Source organism: Pan troglodytes, chromosome 4 (genome assembly GCF_028858775.2).
Source record: "Pan troglodytes isolate AG18354 chromosome 4, NHGRI_mPanTro3-v2.0_pri, whole genome shotgun sequence".
NCBI lineage: Eukaryota > Metazoa > Chordata > Mammalia > Primates > Hominidae > Pan > Pan troglodytes.
Window position 1 is genome coordinate 158702252 of NC_072402.2, and position 23316 is coordinate 158725567.

Here is a 23316-nt window from a genome sequence, read left to right on the forward strand (position 1 = left end):
AATTGGTTAACTTGTATGTATATGCTAAAAACAATACAGTAGACAGACTCACCAAACCTTCATGAGCATGAAACCCTCTTTTTAGGATCCTGAGCAACTCTCCTCTTGTTGGACTAGTGTTCTGTAGGACCCATTTCAGGACATATTGTGTGAAATGATGAAACAGTTTTGATGGTCTCTCTTAGAAGTGTTACTTCGGGGATTTGAAGAAGGATTAAGTTAGTGAGGGCAGAAGAATGAGCAATTAGGAAGCTAAATGAAGAATTTTTGTGTATGATATAAGATAAAGGCCCACATTCATTCTTTTGCATATAGATATCAAGTTTTCCTAGCACCATTTGTGGAAGAGTATTCTTGCACCCTTTGTGGAAGAGTATTCTTTCCCCATTGTGTATTCTTAAAGAACCCTTGTCAAAGATCAGTTGACTGTATAGGCATGGGTTTATTTTTCTGCTTTTTATTACGTTGATCTATGCATCTTTTATATGCCAGTACCATACTGTTTTAATTACTATAGCTTTGTAATATACTTTGAAATAAGGATGTGTAAAACCTCCAGCTTTGTTCATTCTTTATATAGCTTTGGCTATTCGTTGTCTTTTGTAATTCCAAATGAATTTTAGAATTGTTTTCTCTATTTCTGTAAAAAATGGCCTTGAGATTTTGAAAAGGATTGCATTGAATGTATAGATTGCTTTGGGTAGTATGGACATTTTAACAATAAAGAGTCTTCTAATCCATAAATATGAGATGTTTTATCACTTATTTTTGTCTCATTTCTTTCATCAATGATTTGTAGTTCTCAATGAACAAATCTTTCACTTCCTTGGTTAAGTTTATTCCTAACTATTTTTTAATATACTACTGTAATTGCAATGTCTTCTTAATTTCCTTTTCATATTTTTTGTTAGTATATAGAAATGCAACTGATTTTTATGTCGATTTTGCATCCTGCAACTTTATTGTATTATTTTTAGTTCTAACAGGTGTGTGTGTGTGTGTGTGTGTGTGTGTGTATGCTTAGTCTTTAGGATTTTCTACATATAGAATCATATCATCAACAAATAGTTTTAGTCCTTCTTTTCTGATTTAGATGAATTTCTTTGTGTTTCTTGCCTAATTGCTCTGGGTAGGGCTTCCAGCACTATGTTGAATAGAAGTGATGAGAGTGGGCATCCTTGCCTTGTTTTTAATCTTAGAGGAAAAGCTTTCAGTTTTTCACCTTGAGTAAAATGGATTAAAAATTGTAATGTAAAATCTGAAACTTTAAAACTCCTAAAAGAAGACATATGGGAAAAGCTTCATGACATTGAGCATGCCAATGATTTCATGAATATGACACCAGCAGCATAAGCAACAAAACAAAATTATACAAGTGAGACTATCAAACTGAAAGGTTCTACGTAGCAAAGAGAGCAATTAGCAGAGTGAAAAGGCAACCTACAGAATGAGAGAAAATATTTGAAAACTATCTGATGAGGAATTAATATCCAAAATATAGAAGTAACTCTCACAATAGCAAGAAAACAAAACAAAAACTAATTAAAAAGTGAGCAAAGGACTTAAATAGACATTTCTCCAAAAAAGACATACAAATGGCTACAGATACATGAAAAGATGCTCAGTGTCACTTATCACTCAGGAACTGCTAATCAAAACCACAATGAGACATCCCTTCACACCTATTTGAATGGTTATTTTCAAAGAAAAGATAGTCTTAGCAAAAGTGTATAGAAAATAGAGTAATTGTACACTGTTGGTGGGAATGTAAAATGTTGCAGTAACTACATAAAAACAGTATGAGTTGCCTCAAAAAAATAAAAAATGGAATTACCAATGATCCAGCTATCTCATTTCTGAGTATATCTCCAAAAGAATGAAAATCAGGATCTCGAAGTGATACATAGGTACTACCATGTTAATTGTAGCATTATTCACAATAGCTAATATATGGAAACAAGCTAAATGTCCACTGACAGGTGAATAGATAAAAATATTTATAATAAAATAAATAAAATGTTTATATATATATATATATATATATATATATATATACAGTGAAATATTATTAATCCTTAAAAAAGAAGACCCTGCCAAGAGACAATATGGATAAACCTTGAGGACATTATGCTAAGGAAAAGAAGTCAGTCATAAAAGGACAAATACTGCATGATTTCACTTATATGAGGTATCTAAAATAGCCAAAACTCAGAATCAGACAGCCAAACTCAGAATCAGAATCAGAGAGTAGGATGGTGGTTGTCAAGGATTGAGGGTGGAGGAAAATGGGGAGTTTCTGTTAAAGAGGTATACAATTTCAGTTAAGCAAGATGAGTAAGTTCTAGGGATCAGCTATATAAGAGTGTGCCTATAGTTAACAACATGTACATTTAGAATTTTTTTAAGTGGGTAGATTAAAAAAATAATAAAATACAGCAGTCCCCCTTTATCTGTGGTTTTGCTTTCTGCGGTTTAAGTTAAGCAGAGTTCAGTATGAGATATTTTGAGAGAGAGAGAGAGAGAGACCACATTCGCATAGCTTTTATTACAGTATACTGTTACAATGGTTCTATTTTACTATTTTTGTTTTTAATCTGTTACCATGCGTAATTTATAAATTAAACTTTATTATATGTATACATGTATAGGAAAAAAACATAATATTTATAGGATTTGGTACTATCTGTAGTTTCAGGCATCCACTGGAGGTCTTGGAGCATGTGATGGTTAATACTGAGTGTCTACTTGACTGAATTGAAGGTTGCAATATTGATCCTGGTGTGTATCTGTGAGGGTGTTGCCAAAGGAGATTAACATTTGAGTCAGTGGGCTGGGGAAGGCAGACCCACCCTTAATTGGGTGGGCACCATCTAATCAGCTGCCAGATAATACAAAGCAGACAGAAAATGTGAAGTGATGAGATGGGCCTAGCCTCCCAGCCTACATCTTTCTCCTGCGCTGGATGCTTCCTGACCTCAAACATTGGACTCCAAGTTCTTCAGTTTTGATACTTGGACTGGCTCTCCTTGCTCCTCAGCTTGCAGACAGACTATTGTGGGACCTTGTGATCGTATAAGTTAATACTTAATAAACTCCTCTCTCTCTCTCCATATATATAATATCTATATATATATATCCATATATATATACACACTTAATAAACTCCTCTCTCTATATATATACACACACATATATATACACATGCATATACATATACACACACTTGTATATATACACACATATATGTGTGTATATATATACATGTATGTGTGTGTGTGTATATATATAATATATATATACACACACACACATACACATATATCCTATTAGTTCTGTCCCTCTAAGAGAACCCTGCCTAACACACAGCATATCCCTCATGAATAAAGGGGGAATACTGTAAATAAAAAACAGCTAAAAGGCAATTATAATAAATGTATTTCTAGCAATGTTAAGACAATTGTTTTAAGATAAAAACTCAATTCTGAGATAGAGCATGAAAAGAGTTGAGTAAATAGTCCACCTGATGATAGAAGGTACATACAGTGAAGCAACTTTTAAAAAGAAACATGCTCTTGGGGAGCTCAAATGACAAATTTTAGAAATTGAGAATTCTATGAATGCCTTTCATGCTAGAAGTCACTATACTGTCATATTGGAGCCCGGTTGATGGATCAGAGAGTTATGACTTTGAATTAAAATTGCATGAAATTAAATATGATGAGATTGGCCTGTCTGGAGAATCTCCATCCTCTGAGGTGCAGTGCCTCAGGCTGCAAAGCTGAAGATGATTTTCAGGCTCAGAGGGAGTAGATTAGCAGCTCATGCAGCTCTACAATCAATGTCCATCTTCCCTCTCCGTCCTTTGTCCTCTGCTTTTCAACTTCTTCACTGAACTCTAATCTTGCAAACATGGAGTCATAACTCACTGGGCTCTGTTGACAAATAGCTGATTCATTGATTAGATGGATGGAACTGATAGAAGGCAGGCTATTGTTGTGAGCGGAATGAAGAGTATAGATAAGTACAGAGAGGGAGGGAACTAGGACAAAAGACGCAAAACCAATCTTGCAGAGTATTGGAGCTCATTCTGTACCTACAGGGACCAGGTTGCAGGGAAATTTATTTAGATGTGTTTGCAAACCAGGAAGAAATTATCATCTGAGATGAAAGATAGGAGTGAGATCCACAAAATTTGAAGAGGCACAAAGAATATTAATCTCTTTTTGACACTTTTGAAAAGAAATACATATTTAATGTCTTTTGTCTCCTCATCACTATTACAAGTTTTTAGAATGAAGTGTTGATGCTCCCTTTCAAGAACTAAAATAATAAAGATACCTTGGGTTGGGTGCTGTGGCTCGCACCTGTGATCCTAGCACTTTGGGAGGCTGAGGCGGGTGGATCACTTGAGGTCAGGAGTTCGAGACCAGCCTGGCCAATAGGGTCAAACCCGTCTCTACTAAAAATACAAAAATTAGCCAGGCTTGCTGGCATGTGCCTCTAGTCCCAGCTACTTGGGAGGCTGAGGCAGGAGACTTGCTTGAACCTGGGAAGTGGAGGTTGTGGTGAGCCGAGATTGCACCATTGCATTCCAGTCTGGGCATTACAGAGAAACTCCAACTAAAAAACAAAACAAAACAAAACAAAAACGATACCTTATATTAGAGGTAATCAGCTCACATGCCAGAGAGTCTAGGTAGATGATGATAATAGGTGGTGCTGAGCAGGGATAAATTGGGGAGGGAGAGGATAGTGATGAGTGGATCACAAGACATGTGCCACATTGAAAGCATTGAAAGCTGGGAGCAAGTACTCATCTCTGGGAATTTCATCCTTGCAGGATTGGGGACTTAGAGTTGCCAGATGTTCTTATTTTCAAGAAAGCCTACAACTACACATTTTTCCTGTAAATTATACCCTTTGGGCCAAAGCTATGAGGGTATGGTCCACATAGCACTCAGGAGTCTGTGAATTCTGTTCCACAGGACTACAGTGAGGTGGGATTGGGAATGCTGGAGTCAGCGTTAGAGTGGACATATGGATGTGTGTGACCTGGAGATTACTTACAAACTGACTTGCAATTTCCTTATCAATAAGTTGGGGTTTTATAATACCTACCTATAATAATATAATACCAACGTCATAGGTTTAAATGGCGTAATATGGTTGAAGTCACTGTAGCAGGGACAGTTAACTGCCCACCAACATTTTGTTGTCCTTTCTTGATATAGAGTCATTTTTGAGAGGTGACTGTTCAGCTTCAACTACATTTCCTAGCTCTCCCTTACAATAAGCTGTACCCATGTGAGTGAGTAGTTTTCATTATTGGGCTGAGAACAAAGTGATTTATATGTCACTTTTAGACCAATATTTCCCAGAAGCAGGGGTGCCTCTTCATCCTCTCTTTGTCAGTGGAATGTATGTGATGATGAGGGTGACCAAACCACAAGACAGAAGGATCCTGGGTCTCAGAATCACCACATGTATGGAAGCTAGCTGCCAACCAGGAACATCCACTTGAATTGTTAGATAAGTGACAAATTAATGTCTGTTTTGTTTGAATCATCACACACTTTGAGATCAATTTGATGCTGTCCTGTCCCAACCTAATAACACAACTCTTGACACATGAAAGGTGCTATGTGAGTGTTAGTTCCTTTCTCTAGAATTATGTTCATAATTATACACTGTTATCTTTTCTTCTATATCTACTGTGTGTGTAGCACTCTCACATACTTATTATGTGTATACCTATGATATGTGCAGAACTATGGTGAGGAATGACACTTTGCCTGCACTGTGTCATTCCTCACCACCACAGTTCTGCAAGGTAAATATTATCACTTTCATTTTATAATTGCACAATCAGCTACTCTGAGAAGTGAAGTTATGCATCCAAGGTGACCCGGCTGGTAAGTGGTGGAGATACAATGTGAACTATGTCCATCTAATTCCACACCTAGGCTCTTTCTAGTAAACCACACTACCTTCCTATCCTGGCCCTAGGGCTAAATGAAGTATAATGGGAGAAAGATTTCACATGACCCTGGATACTATGATAGATGTTTTTAGTCTTTATCTCTTTTAAATTAATAGAGCATAGAGAGCTTCAGGAAACTTTTCAATACTTTAGAATGATTTTTTTGACTTCCTACTGAAACTTAAAAACTATTTTTGCTTATCTAAATTGGATAAAAGATGTGATTTTCCAAAGAAACTTCACACTGAATTATTCTATGACAATAGTATCAGACTGGATTGCTCAGCTGCATTTATGATAAGTGAATGAAAAATAATTTTCAAAGCGCAAGAGACAGTATGGTCTAATCTCAAATTTATCTTTGTATCCCTAGGGCCTACGCAGTCCCTAGCATACAATAGACACCCAAATATGGTTTGGAAGGAAGGAGGGAAGGGTGAAAGGGAGGGCAGAAAGAAAGTAGAAAGGGAAGGTGAGAGGGATGGAGGAAGAGGGGAAAGGAAGGAGGGCATGAGAATGACAAGAGGAGGGGAGGATCAGAAGGAGAGGAGGGATCAGAAAGAGACTAGGAAAGGAGAGAAGAGGGAACAGAAGTAGAGAGAGAGGGAATAAGGGGAGAGAGAGCAAGATGCACCATACTACCAATCTGCAGTCTGTGTTCTATTTTGGATTGAAGTCCCAGTGCTTACACTAACTGGCAGTACAAACTCTTAATATAAATTTAGAATCTTTTCTGAGCCCCCTCTTTGAAGATGAGGAATCTGAGATTTAGTGGTTAGACACGTTTTGCAAAGTCTTTCAGCTAGTTAATTGTAGAAGCAATATTAGAACCTAATTCTCCTGAGTCCCAATTACATTACCTTTAAACAATTTTCGTCATACCATTAATAATAAATGCAGTTGAGATGAAAGCAAAGAGGCTCTTGTGCAGAGAAGTCAGCATAAGTAAGTATATATGTGTATATATGTCATTCATTATCCTGAGTCAGTGACTTGTAACAACTAAACTGACTAAATTTCATAGATAAGTTCAGTCAAGTCTCAACATACATTTATTTTTGGCAAACTTAACTCTAGAAGCTCAGCAGAGATTAAGAGAAGGAAAGAGAACGGGAAGAGTTTAAATAATGCAGGCAATCTCACCAGTCCCTCGACTCAAACATATGGCCTGAGGCAGCCCAACATGGAAGCCTCGATCTGCCATTCCTCCGTTGGTAGTAAGTTCTCTTGTGTTTCCCATGGAGTGAGCATCTCACTGTGCTGAGTGTTTAGTGTTTAAAGATACATATTTTTCATACAACATTGCCCCTGAATGCAAGCCAACTCACCACTTCATCTGGTGCTCAACTGAAGAGAGAGCAATCTGTTCCAAAATTGGAGCAAATGTAGTCTGTGTTGGATATTCTGAGAGTTAGTTTTATGATACCCAATGTAGTGCCTTCTGAGGGGCATTGAAAGGTGATTTTCAACTATGTATTCTGTTTGCTTTGGAAGCTGACTTGAGAAACCAGTCCCCTGTTGAGATATGACATCCTTGAATTGATTTCTGCCATGTAAATTCAATGTACTATTTGCTTGCTTCTCTGACATTAGCATGGCCAAACACCACACACTTTAATTGCAATTAGTGACTTTGTAACCTTGACTCAAACTGTGTTATTAGAATACATGCCTGGGTGATGAACAATATTTAAAATTCCTGTCATATTGGAGAACGAATAATACCAAAGTGGCAATTTTTTTGAATGAAAATAGTTAGGATTCCTCTAATAATGAGGACCAAGGATGAGTATTCCTTCAAAGACATGAGGTGTTTAGACTTCAAAGACTGGCTGGGTGTGGTGGCTCGTGCCTGTAATCCTAGCACTTTGGGAGGACGAGGCAAGCTTATCACCTGAAGTCAAGAGTTCAAGACTAGCCAACATAGTGAAACTCTGTCTCTACTAAAAGGACAAAAAAATTAGCCAGGCATGGTGGTGGGTGCCTGTAATCCCAGCTACTCAGGAGGCTGACTCAGGAGAATTGCTTGAACCTGGGAGGTGGAGGTTGCAATGAGCTGAGATCATGCCACTGCACTCCAGCCTGGGTGACAGAGTGAGACTCTGTCTCAAAAACAAAACAAAACAAAAACAAAACAAACAAAAAAGTTTATATATATATATATACGTATATATATACACACACATATATATGTATATATATACATATATACACATATATATACACACATATATACGTATATATATACATATATACACACACACATATATATGTGTGTATATATATATACACATATACATATGTGTGTGTGTATATATATACACATACACACACACACACACACACACACATATACATATTTCAAAGACTGGTGGACAAAAGGTTGAAGGTCCTGAGTTCAAATCTTAGCTCTACCATTGATAGCTGTGTAGCACCTGGCATGTCAATTACACTATGTGGGATCTGATTTTATTACTTAAAACATGTGTAGGCCGTAACAGTGATCTCAAAAGTTGCTTCCGGATTTTACATTATTTCGGTCTATTAAGTATGTTTCCCTTTCTTGTATGCACAAGGACAAGAGAAAATAGCTCTCTAGAATCTGTTTGCACACCTGCCACTTGGTAGATCAGAAGGCAAGAACCGAATTGGAACTATAATTTGGCTCATTCCCAAATTAGAAGTTTGATGCTGTCTTAACATTCTCCTATAGGATTCTTCCTTCCTATTGCAGGTGCAGTTACCCATTAGATTCAGCTTCATTTTCTATACCCAGCATTCGAAGTGTAAGAAACCCCAGTTCATGTTTCACTTTCCTCCCACTGCAGCGTCGATTCAATGATTTTGTGATTTGCTGATGGCTCATGGTTCTTCTGGATTTTGGATATCAGGCTAATAATGCTGTATTATTTTGATGCCACCAAAATCCTGTTACCTGGGAAATCCTATCCACTTCGATCTGGTTCTTCTAAGAATCTGTGACCAAGAAGAATTGATATTTCTTCAAAGACTGAGAGTTAAAAACAAACAAAAACACAAAAAACTCTATGATCTTAAGCTTGCCTTTTCTTCTCAGCAACCAAGAGTATCAATGAAAAAATCTGGTTCCAGCCAAAGCAAAATATAGCCCCGTAACACCCTATCAGCTTTTGAGTTAAGCAATAAAAGCGTCAGCAAGGAAAATACTAAGCTAAGACGACTCAAACACTAGTGAATGGGGAAGAAAAAAAAAAGACATCAATAGCTGAAAATATTGCAAAGGAGTACAGAGCTTCCATCAAAGAAATGTACCAGCTGGGCACGGTGGCTCATGCCTGTAATCCTATCACTTTGGGAGGCCGAGGCGGGTGGATTGCCTGAGCTCAGTAGTTCGAGACCAGCCTGGGCAACAAGGTGAAACCCCATCTCTACTAAAATACAAAAAAATTAGTCGGGTGTGGCGGTGTGCTCCTGTAATCCCAGCTACTTGGAGGTTGAGGCAGGAGAATTGCACTGGGGAGGCGAAGTTTGCAGTGAGCCAAGATCACGCCACTGCATCCAGCCTGGGTGACAGAGCGAGACTCCATCTCAAAAAAAAAAAGAAAAAAGAAAAAGAAAGAAATGTACCCCTTCCTCAGCTTTTGAGGAGTTCTTGAAAGAGGCGAGTGTTATCTAACTGAAAGAGATTGGATGTTCGGGAAGGGAAAAAGACAGAAAATATAGCTCATTCTAGTGAAAGAATAAATTCAAAGTTTCCTGAACCTTGTCTGAACCATTAATAGAGTGGCTTCTTCCTCTCAGGGCCAAACACAGATGTGACTTCTGAGGTCATAGAGCGATGTGTTCTTCAGATGTCTTCCTCACTAGCTTGTGAGCCCTTCACTTGCGAGGGCTAAAAGTAGGCATTTAATACATGTTTTATTTTATTTAACATGCTTTTAGAATGTCTCTGCTTTCAGTGTTCTTATCTTGGAGAAATCCTGCTTAGTTTTCTGGGCCATGAAGGCACAAAAGTAGGAAGGAAGAGAAGTGAAGTTCAAGGTCCACTTTCAGGAGTATATTTATGTATATGAGAGTAATTTGTAAATGGAAAATCTTATATGGACAGGAGTGGTGATTACCAGGGAGGCTGAGGAAACTTAACAGAATGATACACAGCTAGAATATAAGCAAAATCTAAGCAATTCCAAATTAGACAGGAAGCATAATAAGAGTTCTGAGAAAGGGAAGGTGACTGTGGGCTGGAGCCTCGTGTCGTGTTCAGCTGCCAGAGTCATGTTTAGAAAAGCACACCCTACAGAACACTCTAGCTGAGTTTGTGGTGTGGGAAGTTAAAGAGTGCTCCTACATTTGTATTTTTCTTTTCCTTTCATTTTAACAGAGCCACAAGCCATGTAGCCTGAAGAAGCCATCTCTGCTCTTTGGCCATTGGCATCTGGAGGCAAAAAGGCAGGATCTGTGGAAAAGTCTGTACTCACTCGCTATACTTAAAAGCCCCGATGCTCCATGATAACTAATTTATCAGAAGGTACCCTCACTGTTCAATTTGTAACAGTATCAAACACGAAGTACAAGTGATATTCTAGGGACAAAGGATGGATATGGTGATAAAAGAATAGTAGGTCATAAAGAAATATTCAGTTGATTGGATTAAAAAGAAAGCCAAAGAATGTTTCTGAAATACAGAGACGATTCAGATGGCATGTATTCTTTCAGCTGGTCCACATTTAGCCACTGAAGAGAAGGCAATGGGAGATTTTGCTGAAGTTTACTCTGGGACAGGCATATTGCTAAGTCCTTCTTATGGATTGTCTCACTCAACTCTCATAGCAAGGCTATATATTTTGGAGGATTATTGGACTCACCTTTGAAGATGTGAAAATTACTCACAAAGTAGTTACATAAATCTGCCAATAAGTGCTGGAACCAACACAAAAACCTGGACAGTCTGAGTTTAAGGCCTACATTTTCGGGCACTGTTCATGGTGATAGCTATCTCTTATTATGCAGTTATTATGCTGGATGATTTAAAACTAACATCTCTTTCCAAAAACTAAAACTAAGGGAAGTTGCATGACTTGCCTAATACCACATAGCTATTAAGTAGTTGAGAAATAAAAAAAATGTTTACTTCAAAGCCACATTTTTTTTAACCTAGGAAATGAGGGAATATAGAACAAAAAACAAATCTTGACTCTTTTCTTGTAGAAACTTATAGTCTTGAAGAATACAAAAAATAAGAGAGAGAAATAGCAAAAATGAAATTAAAATCCTGGATCAAGTTAACAGTTGACTGCTATGGGCCAGGAGGAATGAGAGAGAGTGACAAGGCTGGGTGGCCTGAAAGCTCTTAGGGGAATGGGGTTAGTTCTCAAATTTGCAGAAAGACTTGTCAGTTTCTCCTTTTAATTATCTTCCCATCTATCTGTTTCACCTCCCTAGATCTTGAAATAAACCTCTTGTCTATTTTCAGCTGAATGGTACCATGGAGACAGGCCTGGTGTCCAGGAAGTAGAGATTCAAGCAATCTGTCCTGGAGTGCCTCATGACTCCTGTTCCAGGGCCAGGGGCAGAGCCTAGCATGTGTGTGGTAGGAGGTGGCTGTGCTGCTCTGTGGGCTGCAGAGGAAGGTCTCAGAGAGGCGTATTAGAAACTGGAAATGAAGATTGCCAATTATTGACATTTCACCTGGGAAAGCTGTGGCAACGAACATTTGCAGAGAAATAAAGCCAGTGAAGTTGTGTATAGAAAGTGGGCCAAGGAGATGCTCATTAAAAAAAAGGCAAAAGCATGTCTATTATATACTTTCATATATTTCTGAGTGTCATAGAGAAAACGCTAATAGCTGCTTTGTATGGAGTGTATGCTACGTACCAGATGCTATGCATTCCTGATCTCTATTTACAGGGGTTCCTTTCTAACAGGGGGTCAAAATGAAGGGTTGAAAGAGGTTAAAGGAATATCACACATCTTTGAGTCCAGGTTGGTTTGGATCTAAAGCCTGTGCTTTTTAACTTAACACTCTACTCTTCTGCAAGTGATCAGAAACCCTATGCCAAGGATAAGCCACAATTTCAGACCTTTCTGTCATATCTCGGAGCAGGTTTGTGTTGTGGTTTCTGTATTTGTGTGTGGGAAACTAGCAAGAAGAGGGGGTTATGTACGTTGAGACTGGGTCTCCTGGCAAGCACAGTGGTAGAAGTGTTTGCTTCTTCTGAGGCAGCCTCCATGAAACTTCTATTCCCTACTTCTGTCACTTTTGATCTGAGTGGTGGGCAACATCTTCCATACAGTGTTCACAGAATAGCCAATGGCATGGCTGGCCATGTCTCTTAAGTGCACTTGTTCCTGGTTAAATGGCAGCCCAGTATGTTTCCCAGAAATTATGTATGCTTATAATAAATCATTTTCTGTTTGAACAAGCCTGAGTGGATTCTGTGGTCTGTAAAAATCCCTGTAATTTATATTACGTCATTTGACAAACAGGGAAACTGAGGCTTAGGGATGATGTGACTTGCCTACATATTCCTTCCCTCTGCCATATTCTTTTTCCATAAGTAGCCAGATTTTCTTGTAAAGTTCTTCTATGGGTAGGGTTTATCTGTAAGAAATGTGAGCTTAGCCTGTTTACCTGGCTTTTACCCTCAGTGATGATTACATGGCATTATTTCAGGTAATATATGGAATTTTTTTTTTAACCTAACTTTAAAAGAACAGGATTTCCTAAAAATACCCTTCGCAAGAGGCAATCTATGGTGCAGTCAAATGAAGGCCATGTGGATATGTGTTGGTTTTACCTACTGGGCAGCCTTTCTCCCATTTCTGGTAAGCGTCTCCTGTTTTTCCTTGAGGGAACTCTTATTCTGCAGGCCACGTGATTCTGATGGGGCTGAATCATAAAGGCCCCCTGACAGGGGCCAGCATGTGACTGAGAGTGGCCAATCAGTGTGCTAGTGTGGTCTGGGGGAGGGCACATGTCAGGTCAACTAGAGTCCATTTCAGACGTTTAGTTTGACTTTTGAGAGTGGGAGAGCTGCATTATACCTTTGACTGAAGCATGGAAGCTTGAAATGTCAAGAGGTCATCTTGCCACCAAATGGGACAAACTTTCCTGAGAATAAAATTTAAAAAGAATGAAACAATTGATAACTGAGAGAACCAGATGAAGAAAAACAACTGGAGAAGGAGAGACAGAGAGATGGGCAGAAAGAGAGTGATAGACAGAAAAAGGCAGAAAGAAACAAAAGGAAGACAGAACCGCAAGCAGAGAAAGAGGAGAAACCCTAGGCACATATGCATACAGATTACACAGAAACAGACACATAGAAAGACAGGGGCACAACACTCACTGACACATATAGACACACACATACACACACACACACACACAAAGATATACATGGAGAGAGACTCCATTGAGTCAGAGGGACTCAATGCCACCATCTCTTAATGGTATCGTTAGAATTCCTAGAACCATCTGAGCCCAAAACTATATCTGTTCATCGGATTTCCTGGCTCTAAGAGCTAACAAACTTCTCTTTTCCTTAAGCCCATTTTGGTTGGAGTCCTGAAGTGTACAGACTATGAATCTGGTGTTGCTCACTCCAGTTGGTCACTCAGCCAACTCTGTGACCTCAATTTATCTCAGATCCCTTAGTTTTCTCACCTTTAAAAAGGCAGCAATGACAACTGCTTTACCTGCCTCCAATGTTGTGAGAGCTGATGTGATAAGACTATAAAATGGTTTTGAAAGTAAAAAACAAAAAAGCTGCATAGATATATGGACATAATCATTAATAATCTATCCTGAAAAATTGTCATGGTAGGAATTTGGTGGTGGTGGTGGTGGTGGTAGTGGTAGTTTTTTTTAAATGCTGCAGTTTTCACAGTGGATAAGGCTGTAAAACAGCTAATCCACACAGACGATGCTTTTTGAGGTAACAGAATCAGCTATTAGAAGATGTCAAACACTTGGGGAGCTGATGCATCTAAAGGGAAGGAATTGCTTTGAACGGAGATGATTGCTACTTTTAAGGACACTTTGAGGAAATGGCCCAGAAAATTAGCATGATCACCTGCTGCAAAGTGGTTCTTACTTCTTCATTTGCTTCCAGATGAAAAGAAAATGGGGGAAGGACACGTTACCCTGATTTTTATTTTTACTGATTTTGCAGAGTTAAATGTTTGGTTTAAAAGAAGAAAAATGTTTCTCTGACTTTATCCTTATGCCTCTCTCACAGAAGATGTTTTGCTTGTTATGTGTTGGTTTTGTCATTGGTTTCCTTTAGCCACAATACGGCTATAACCTCTCCCTGTGGTGAAGAACTAATAGATACATGGCAGTTATGATCAATAGGTTGCGTCCTAAAACCACACTGAAATATTCTGGAAGAAACCACCTCAAATGTATTAATTGAAAGAGCATATCTAACACATATTGAGTGCAGGACAATGAAATAGATGTTTCATATCATTTTTGTCCTTTAGTACTCACATGGGGGATAGGTATCGAACCACATCTTACAGATGGATGCAGCGAGGTGCAGAACATTTAGATGAGAGGCTCCCAAATCTGGTTTCCCACCAGCATCATCTGGGGTGCTTATTTTAAAGACAGCTTCTTGGATTAAGAAGAGATTCTGAGATGAACAGAAATCCTGTTTCAGGAGCTTTGAGGGAGGGCCTATGAGGGTTCAGTCAGCTTCCCAGGTGATTTTGATGTGTGACCAGGTTTGGATAACATCGTGTTAAATGACATGGCTAAGACTTTACAGCTGGTTGATGGGACCACTACCTAATTTAGGTCTGAGTCCAAATTTCACTTTCTTTTTGTTTAATCATTTTTATTGATAATCTTTCCAGGTAACTTAAAACAAAACAAACTGCTACAGACATCCTTTATATTGCTCCCCATACTGGAAACATTCCACCATGAGATATGAAATCACAATCCCCATTGAGTCTACACTTTTGGCCAAATGGGAAGGAATAATATTTTCCCTCTGATAATGGTCTTGTCTACATTACACCTAACAGGGCAAATTAGATGCTCACTGTCCCATGTCAGGCTTGGCAAGTGACATTGGACTGGTTATCTGCTTGCTGGATAAATTAAGAGAATAAAACACATTCACTAGAGTGTGGAAGGTCAGTTCTCCTTAATAAAGGGTTTGTGGCTATGTGAAATTGGAAAAGAAATGATGTATTCTGAAGCTATTTTCATTCCATTAACTTAAGTCAAAAAGAATAAAGGCAAATGCAGTTTCAAAGATTAGCTTCCAAATCTGATGTGCATTGAAGGGGAATAACTGACTTTTTCTACTGTCTCCACTGTCCTTTCCTCCTCAGCTTAGAAACTTGGAATGAACATTCACAAATGCTGGGAGGATACATGTACTTTGTGTGTTTCTCTACTATAGGACATACATTTCCTGAGTTCAGGGTCTGCAAATTTACTCATCCTTAGGGTAGGAATCACTTCTGCTTCCTTCTCTGAGGCCACGAAGGCCCTCCACCATCTGTCTCTGCTAGGACAATGAATATGGGACCCCGATGCCTTCTGACCTTTAATTCAGGGCTGGTGGTAAGCTTACTTTAATTCAGTGCAATCAGTTTTCTTCAGTTGGTCTGTATTATGGCTTGGGACATTCTCTTCCAGCAATTTTTGGCTTTCTCGGAGTATCAAGATAACTAAGAAAAGACAAAGTAATTTCAACTAGAGAAAGCAAAGTGATATCTCCAGCCCTTCTCAAAAGAGTATACATTGTTTCTGGTATACATAGACTACAGAGTCACTTCCGGAGTGTTTATGTTTTTGAGAATGATATATATGTGTGTTATATACACATACATAGTCTTTCTAGTATTCACAGTAAATAGCACTTTGGAATTATTCCAACTATTCTCAGATATTCTGAAACAAAGATTGGCATTTTGCTGTTAAAGAGCCCAGGTTGTCCATTTTTTTAATACAAGAAGTAAATCGGGGTCCCCATTGTAGCCATAAAGAGTTAAAGGTGAAAGAGTAGGAGTGATTAACAGGAATGTCCTCAAAATGCACAGATTGAATTTTGAACCATCTGCATGCAAGTACCAAATTTCCAGTGGTAGATGGGTCCTGGGTGGGCTGGGGGAGTGCAGCATTATAAAGTTTGCTGTTTATTCAGATAAATCGTTTCACTCTGTTTTAATAGTATGCCTCCATTATGTTAACACATATTAATAGTCTTTGTCACAGAGACAAAACTGTGCTTTTAAGCTAGCCAGTGTACTCACTTTCTGGGGAGTATACTCTCCATAAAAATGAGCATTCCAATGGTTATTGCCATGAAAACTCTCTCTTAACTCCCTTGAATTCCCCTGCCTTCACATTTTGCATTTTGTCCCAGCCTTCATGAGAATATTCTTCCATTTCTGTCCACCTGAATTGGGCAGACTCTGTTTTGTCAGGCAGCTCCTCTCTCCTATACCCCATGCACTTAAAATCTGTTTTTTTTCCATAGTAGGTTATTCTGGAAAACCACCTTGTTCACTCCAACCCCAGCATCTGGGATGCTTCCACCTGTATCAGAAGACTTAGTTGGCATCCCTTTATCCTTGCTCAGTTCCACATGATAAGCATCATTTAGCTCCCTTTTCTACTAGTTCACCAGATAACTAGATCTCATCCATTTAATTTGCATTGTAGCAGATGTCTGTTAGAAGTGAATTTAAAATAAAAGGTAGTAGCATTATGTCTCTGATGTCAAGATCTAAAATCATCAAACCCATGACTGTCTGTCTAGCACAGCCCCTGCTAACTCTGTTCTTATCTCCACCCTCAGAGAGAGAGAGATACTCAGAAATTAATTCAGGAAAATATTCACTCAATAATTTCCAGGCTCTAGTTCCAATTTCTTTGTATTTTACACATCTGCTGAACTGACCTAGAACAAATGTGACCCACTAACATGTTGTTTGTCTAGATTGGTGACTGGCCTAAATGTTCTCTTCAGCATCACCCTGTTTCTTCTTGGCCTCCCAACTTGAGAGGAAGAGTTCCTGTAGACTTCTGGACTCTAACTTCACAGACCAAAAGAATTAAACATTATCAAAAGAGAGAGAACCACCTTTAGTTCAATTTACAATCTCTTTAATCTTCTCCATTTCTTCCATTTTGTTCTTAAAGCTTATAGGAACATCTCCTCTTCCTTGAAGGAGAAGTGAGGTGTGATGGGTGTGTGTGTGTGTGTGTGCGCGCGTTGGGTGGGGGGGGGGTCTCCCTTGAGGTTAGAATGTGCTGCCAACAATAGCCCCAGGGGATAACTGATGAAAAGAGATCTGGATAGTGAAGGTGTGGGGAAATCAGCCATTCTCAAGTGTGGCAGGCTAAAGGACAAATTGGTAAAGCCATGCCTTAGGATAATCTGTTCATATTTATCAATCAACTTAAAATACATATATTTTCTTCTTTAAGAAACAATAAGAAATGTAGAAAAGGATTTGTGCACAGTGATCTGAATCTCAGCATCCTTTATTCCAATAAAAAGTCTCAGGTATTTCTTAGGTGTGTAATGAAATATCCAGACAAGATTCTGTTCTTCAGGAACAGAACTTTTAATGATGAGGAAATGATTATGCTAAGTGAAAAGGATAGATATAAAATTGTGCAAATATAATACCACTTCTACCAAAAGTGAAATATTGAAAAAGGTGGCACAGAGATGTTCATTGGGTTTTGGGTGATTTTTTTCCTTTTTCTTTATATTTTCTGTATTTGAAACACACACACACACACACACACACATACACACCCCTCCCATACAATAACCACTAGGACAAAAGGAAAAATAAAGCATCAGGTTGATTAGACTTACCAAGGCAAACCTTCAGTTTCAAGCTCCCTGCAAACAGTGGAAGTCAACCCTGACATACTAAAACAAAAAGATTTATTGGAAAAATACTTGGGGCTTCTAGAATGATGAGAAGCCTGAGGATAAGGCTGGAGAAAGACAAGTAGGCCATATTGAACATTTGTGGGGCCAGGATAAGAGTACAAGGGGTGGCTCATATACTATATGTTTAAATATTTATGAGTTATAAATCAAACTAATAAGCTATTAAATAAAAAATGTTCTATCCTTTACCCTTGCCAAATATGTATTCATAACAACAAAAAAGATGTGCAAAGCAACAGTTACTTCCAAATAACTGTGACTAGCATGCACATTTGCCCTGGGGCTATGCAGACACAGCAAAGGAATAAAGAGAGAGGAAAAAGAAGAATTCTCTCTGGCTCGCTGGATCCTTTCTCAGTCTCTTGATGGCTCAGGAAATCCATAAAAGAAGCTCCCCATTTTTCTCTCTCTTGGAGGTATTCTGGGAGGCTCTTCATTCTTATGTTCAGCTGCTCACCTACTAATCACCCCTTTTCCTCCCACTCTGAGCACTTATTTCATAAGCCACAAACTTTCTCTTTATCCTTCATAGTCCAAATTATGCAACCTCTGTTCACAGAGTGCCCTGACCCCCACCTCAGCCCCTGCTGGCATTACGCTTTCATACTTTGCAAAGGAACCTCTACCCTCCCCTTTTCTCACCACTCATGGCCCCAGGAAGGGCCTAGCCAGACCAAATATGGACACCCCCGACCAAGTTTTAGCCACACTCTCCTGCCTGCTTGCAATGAGCCACACTTTGGCCAACTCTAGGTCCTAGGAGTTTGTACACCTAGGGCAGGGTGGTCTGCCCTCAGGATTATAAATATGGTGACCCACTGAATGTAGGCTGGGACCAGTTGGGCAGATAATTCTAGGGCCCTCAGTATCCAGAATAGGATGAGGGGCCTCAGGGTAAGCACATCTCCTTGGACCTGTTAGAACAAGAAACAAAGTCCTGGAGGACCAAGAATAGCCAGAAAAGCCTATTCAGGAAAGGTCTGCCATTGTTGCTGCTGCCTCTGCTGCTGGTAGTAGTTCAAAATTCAAGATTCAAGGTCCAGGGAGAAGCCCTCTGACTGGCCATGCTTGGGTCTCCTGACTGCCCTTAGAGGACCAGATAGCAGTTAGAAGCAATATCATGCTACCATAGTTGAGAGGGAGAAGGGAAACTGGAAATTCTTATGCCAAGACAAGATGCAATGGAAGAGGAATTCTCCAAATGAATATGAGAATGTTAGGAGGGCGAAGGGACACTACGGAATCACCTGGAAGGAAGCAAGTCCATTTATCTGTAAAATAACTTACCTGTGCAAGACAGAGATACAGGCACTGCCTTTCTCTGAGAAGACTAATTCAGTAACAGTATATAGGAGTAAACTAGAGATGGGAAGATGAGTTAAGAACTCTCTCTGCCTTGGTGTGAACATTAGTGGCCACTTCTGAGACAAGTAGTCATTTAAGATAATGTCCTCAGATTGCGCTGAGTGTGCTTGAACTCCAGGTAATTCCTTCCAAGCTCTGTGGGTTACAGAGTGACTGCTCCTGCCCACCCAGGTAGGGGGTATGTGAAGCTGAGTGAGGCAGATAGCTCTCTGTTTGCCCCCACCATGAAATGCATTTGAAGACACAGAGGCAGACATACAGTCTTGTGTCTGGAAGAATGGCCCCTGGGTTGAGGTAACCACATTGAGCCCACTATGTCTCAGAACACTCCTTCTGTGAGAGATTAAATGGCTCCCTCATGGAATATTTATGTCACATGCACACAGAATGCGAAGGGACCTAGTAACACACATAAAAAGTAAGAGAATTTATGATCTCAAAATATAAATGTGAATAAATGCAGAAAGTAGGGTGGGGGAAGAACCCCTTGTTTCATATCTCAACTTGTGAGTTTAATGCCTAGATCACGGTTAAGTGCTTTTGAAAATCGTAAAGATGATCTCTGGGATTTGGGATTACAAATTGTCTCCCACATGACCCATTATTTCAGAAGCTCTAATTCAAGTGTACAAACGCCTGTGTTTCTAGGCTGAATGATTCATGGGATTGGCTATATATTTTCTCTTTCGAAGGTTAAAGCAATGGTGATGTCTTGTACCTTATTAATTTCCTCTGTCTCTTATTTTCTTTTTGTCTTTCCATGCAAGACTTCTCTCTCTCCTCTGCCCTCCAGCTGTGCTCTTGCTTTACAGTAGCCATCTCTCAGATGTTGCCATTTCTGTCAGTGGGGCAATCATGGTTCTTTTCATTCAGAATTAATACCTGGATGACATCATCTACCCGCCCTCTTTCCTCATATCTAGTCTTTCATAATTTCTGTCCTCCCTGTCAATGTTGCCTGCATGGCAACTCACATATGCCTACCATCCCTTCATTCATTCCCATGGTCACCATCCAGTTTCTATGCTTTCCCCCCTTACATCTATATTACGTCCAGTGTCTCTTTTTAAAATTTTTTCTCCTTTCACTCACTCTTATATACTGTTATAAGATTAGTATATTGTTGCATAAAAAATGATAAAGTGGGGGCCGGGTGCAGTGGCTCACGCCTGTAATCCCAGCACTTTGGGAGGCCGAGGTGGGCGGATCACGAGGTCAAGAGGTCGAGACCATCCTGGCTAACACTGTGAAACCCATCTCTACTAAAAAATACAAAAAATTAGCCAGGCGTGGTGGCAGGTTCCTGTAGTCCCAGCTACTTGGGAGGTTGAGGCAGGAGAATGGCATGAACCTGGGAGGCAGAGCTTGCAGTGAGCCGAGATCGCTCCACTGCACTCCAGCCTGGGTGACAGAGAGAGACTCTGTCTCAAAAAAACAAAAACAAAAACAAAAACAAAAACAAAACAAAACAAAACAAATGATAAAGGGGATATCACCACTGATCTCACAGAAATACAAACTACCACCAGAGAATACTATAAACACCTCTACACAAATAAACTAGAAAATCTAGAAGAAATGGATAAATTCCTGGACACATACACTCTCCCAATACTAAAGCAGGAAGAGGTTGAATCTCTGAATAGACAAATAATAAGTGCTGAAATTGAGGCAGTAATTAATAACCTACCAACCAAAAAAAGCCCAGGACCAGATGGATTCATAGGCGAATTCTACCAGAAATACAGAGAGTAGCTGGTACCATTCCTTCTGAAACTATTCAAAACCATAGAAAAAGAAGGACTCTTTTCTAACTCATCTTATGAGGCCAGTATCATCCTGATAACAAAACCTGGCAGAGACACAAGAAAAGAAAATTTCAGGCCAATATCCCTGATGAACATCAATGCGAAAATCCTTAATAAAACACTGGCAAACCGAATCCAGCAGCACATCAAAAAGCTTATCCCCCACGATCAAGTCAGCTTCATCCCTGGGATGCAAGGCTGGTTCAACATACACAAATCAATAAACGTAATCCATCACATAAACACAACTAATGACAAAAGCCACATGGTTATCTCAATAGATGCAGAAAAGCCTCCGACAAAATTCCACACTGCTTCATGCTAAAAACACTCAATAAACTAGATATTGATTGAATACATCTCAAAATAGTAAGAGCTATTTATGACAAACCCACAGCCAATATCATACTGAATGGGCAAAAGCTGGAAGCATTCCCTTTGAAAACCACCACAAGACAAGGATGCCGTCTGTCACCACTTCTATTCAACATAGTATTGGAAGTTCTGGCCAGGGAAATCAGGCAAGAGAAAGAAATACAGGGTATTCGGATAGGAGGAAAGGAAGTAAAATGACATCTGTTTGCAGATGACATGATTGTATATTTAGAAAACTCCATCGTCTCAGGCCCAAATCTCCTTAAGCTGATAAGCAACTTCAGCAAAGTCTCAAGATACAAAATCAATGTGCAAAAATCACAAGCATTCCTATACACCAATAACAGACAAACAGAGAGCCAAATCATGAGTGAACTCCCATTCACAATTGCTACAAAGAATAAAATACCTAGAGTATAACTTACAAGGGATGTGAAGGACCTGTTCAAGGAGAACTACAAAACATTGGTCAAGAAAATAAGAGAGGACACAAACAAATGGAAAAACATTCCATGCTCATGGATAGGAAGAATCAATAACATGAAAATGGCCCTACTGCCTAAAGTAATTTATAGATTCAATGCTATTCCCATCAAGCTACCACTGATTTTCTTTACAGAATTAGAAAAAAGTACTTTAAATGTCATAAGAAACCAAAACAGAGCCTGTATAGCCAAGACAATCCTAAGCAAAAAGAACAAAGCTGGAGGCATCATGCTACCTGACTTCAAAGCATACCAAAAGGCTAGAGTAACCAAAACAGCATGTTACTGGTACCAAAACAGATATATAGACCAATGGAACAGAACACAGTCCTCAGAAATAACAACACACACCTACAACCATCTGATCTTTGACAAACCTGACAAAAACAAGCAATGGGGAAACGATTCCCTATTTAATAAATGGTGTTGGGGAAACTGGCTACCCATATGCAGAAAACTGAAACTGGACCCCTTCCTTACACCTTATACAAAAATTAACTCAAGATGGATTAAAGACTTAAATATAAGACCTAAAACCATAAAAACGCTAGAAGAAAACCTAGGCAATACCATTCAGGAAATAGGCATGGGCAAAGACTTCATGACTAAAACACCAAAAGGAATGGCAACAAAAGCCAAAATTGACAAATGGGATCTAATTAAAGTAAAGAGCTTCTGCACAGCAAAAGAAACTATCATTAGAGTGAACAGGAAACCTACAGAATGGGAGAAAATTTTTGTAATCTATCCATCTGACAAAGAGCTAATATCTTGTAGATGTTAAGAATCTACAAGAAACTTAGACAAATTTACAAGAAAAAAAACAACCCCATCAAAAAATGGGTGAAGGATATGGACAGACACTTCTCAAAAGAAGACATTTATGAAGCCAACAAACATATGAAAAAAAGCTCATCATCACTGGTCATTAAAGAAATACAAATGAAAACCACAATGAGATACCATCTCAGGCCAGTTAGAATGGAGATCATAAAAATGTCAGGAAGCAACAGATAGTGGAGAGGATGTGGAGAATTAGGAATGCTTTTACACTGTTGGGAGTGTAAATTAGTTCAACCACTGTGGAAGACAGTGTGGCGATTCCTCAAGGATCTAGAACCAGAAATATCATTTGACCCAGCAATCCCATTAGTGGGTATATACCCAAAGGATTATAAATCATTCTACTATAAAGACACATGCACACGTATGTTTATTGTAGCACTATTTACAATAGCAAAAGCTTGGGACCAACGCAAATGCCCATTAATGATAGACTGGATAAAGAAAATGTGGCTCATATACACCATGGAATACTATGCAGCCACAAAAAAGAATGAGTTCATGCCCTTTGCAGGGACATGAATAAGTCTGGAAGCCATCATCCT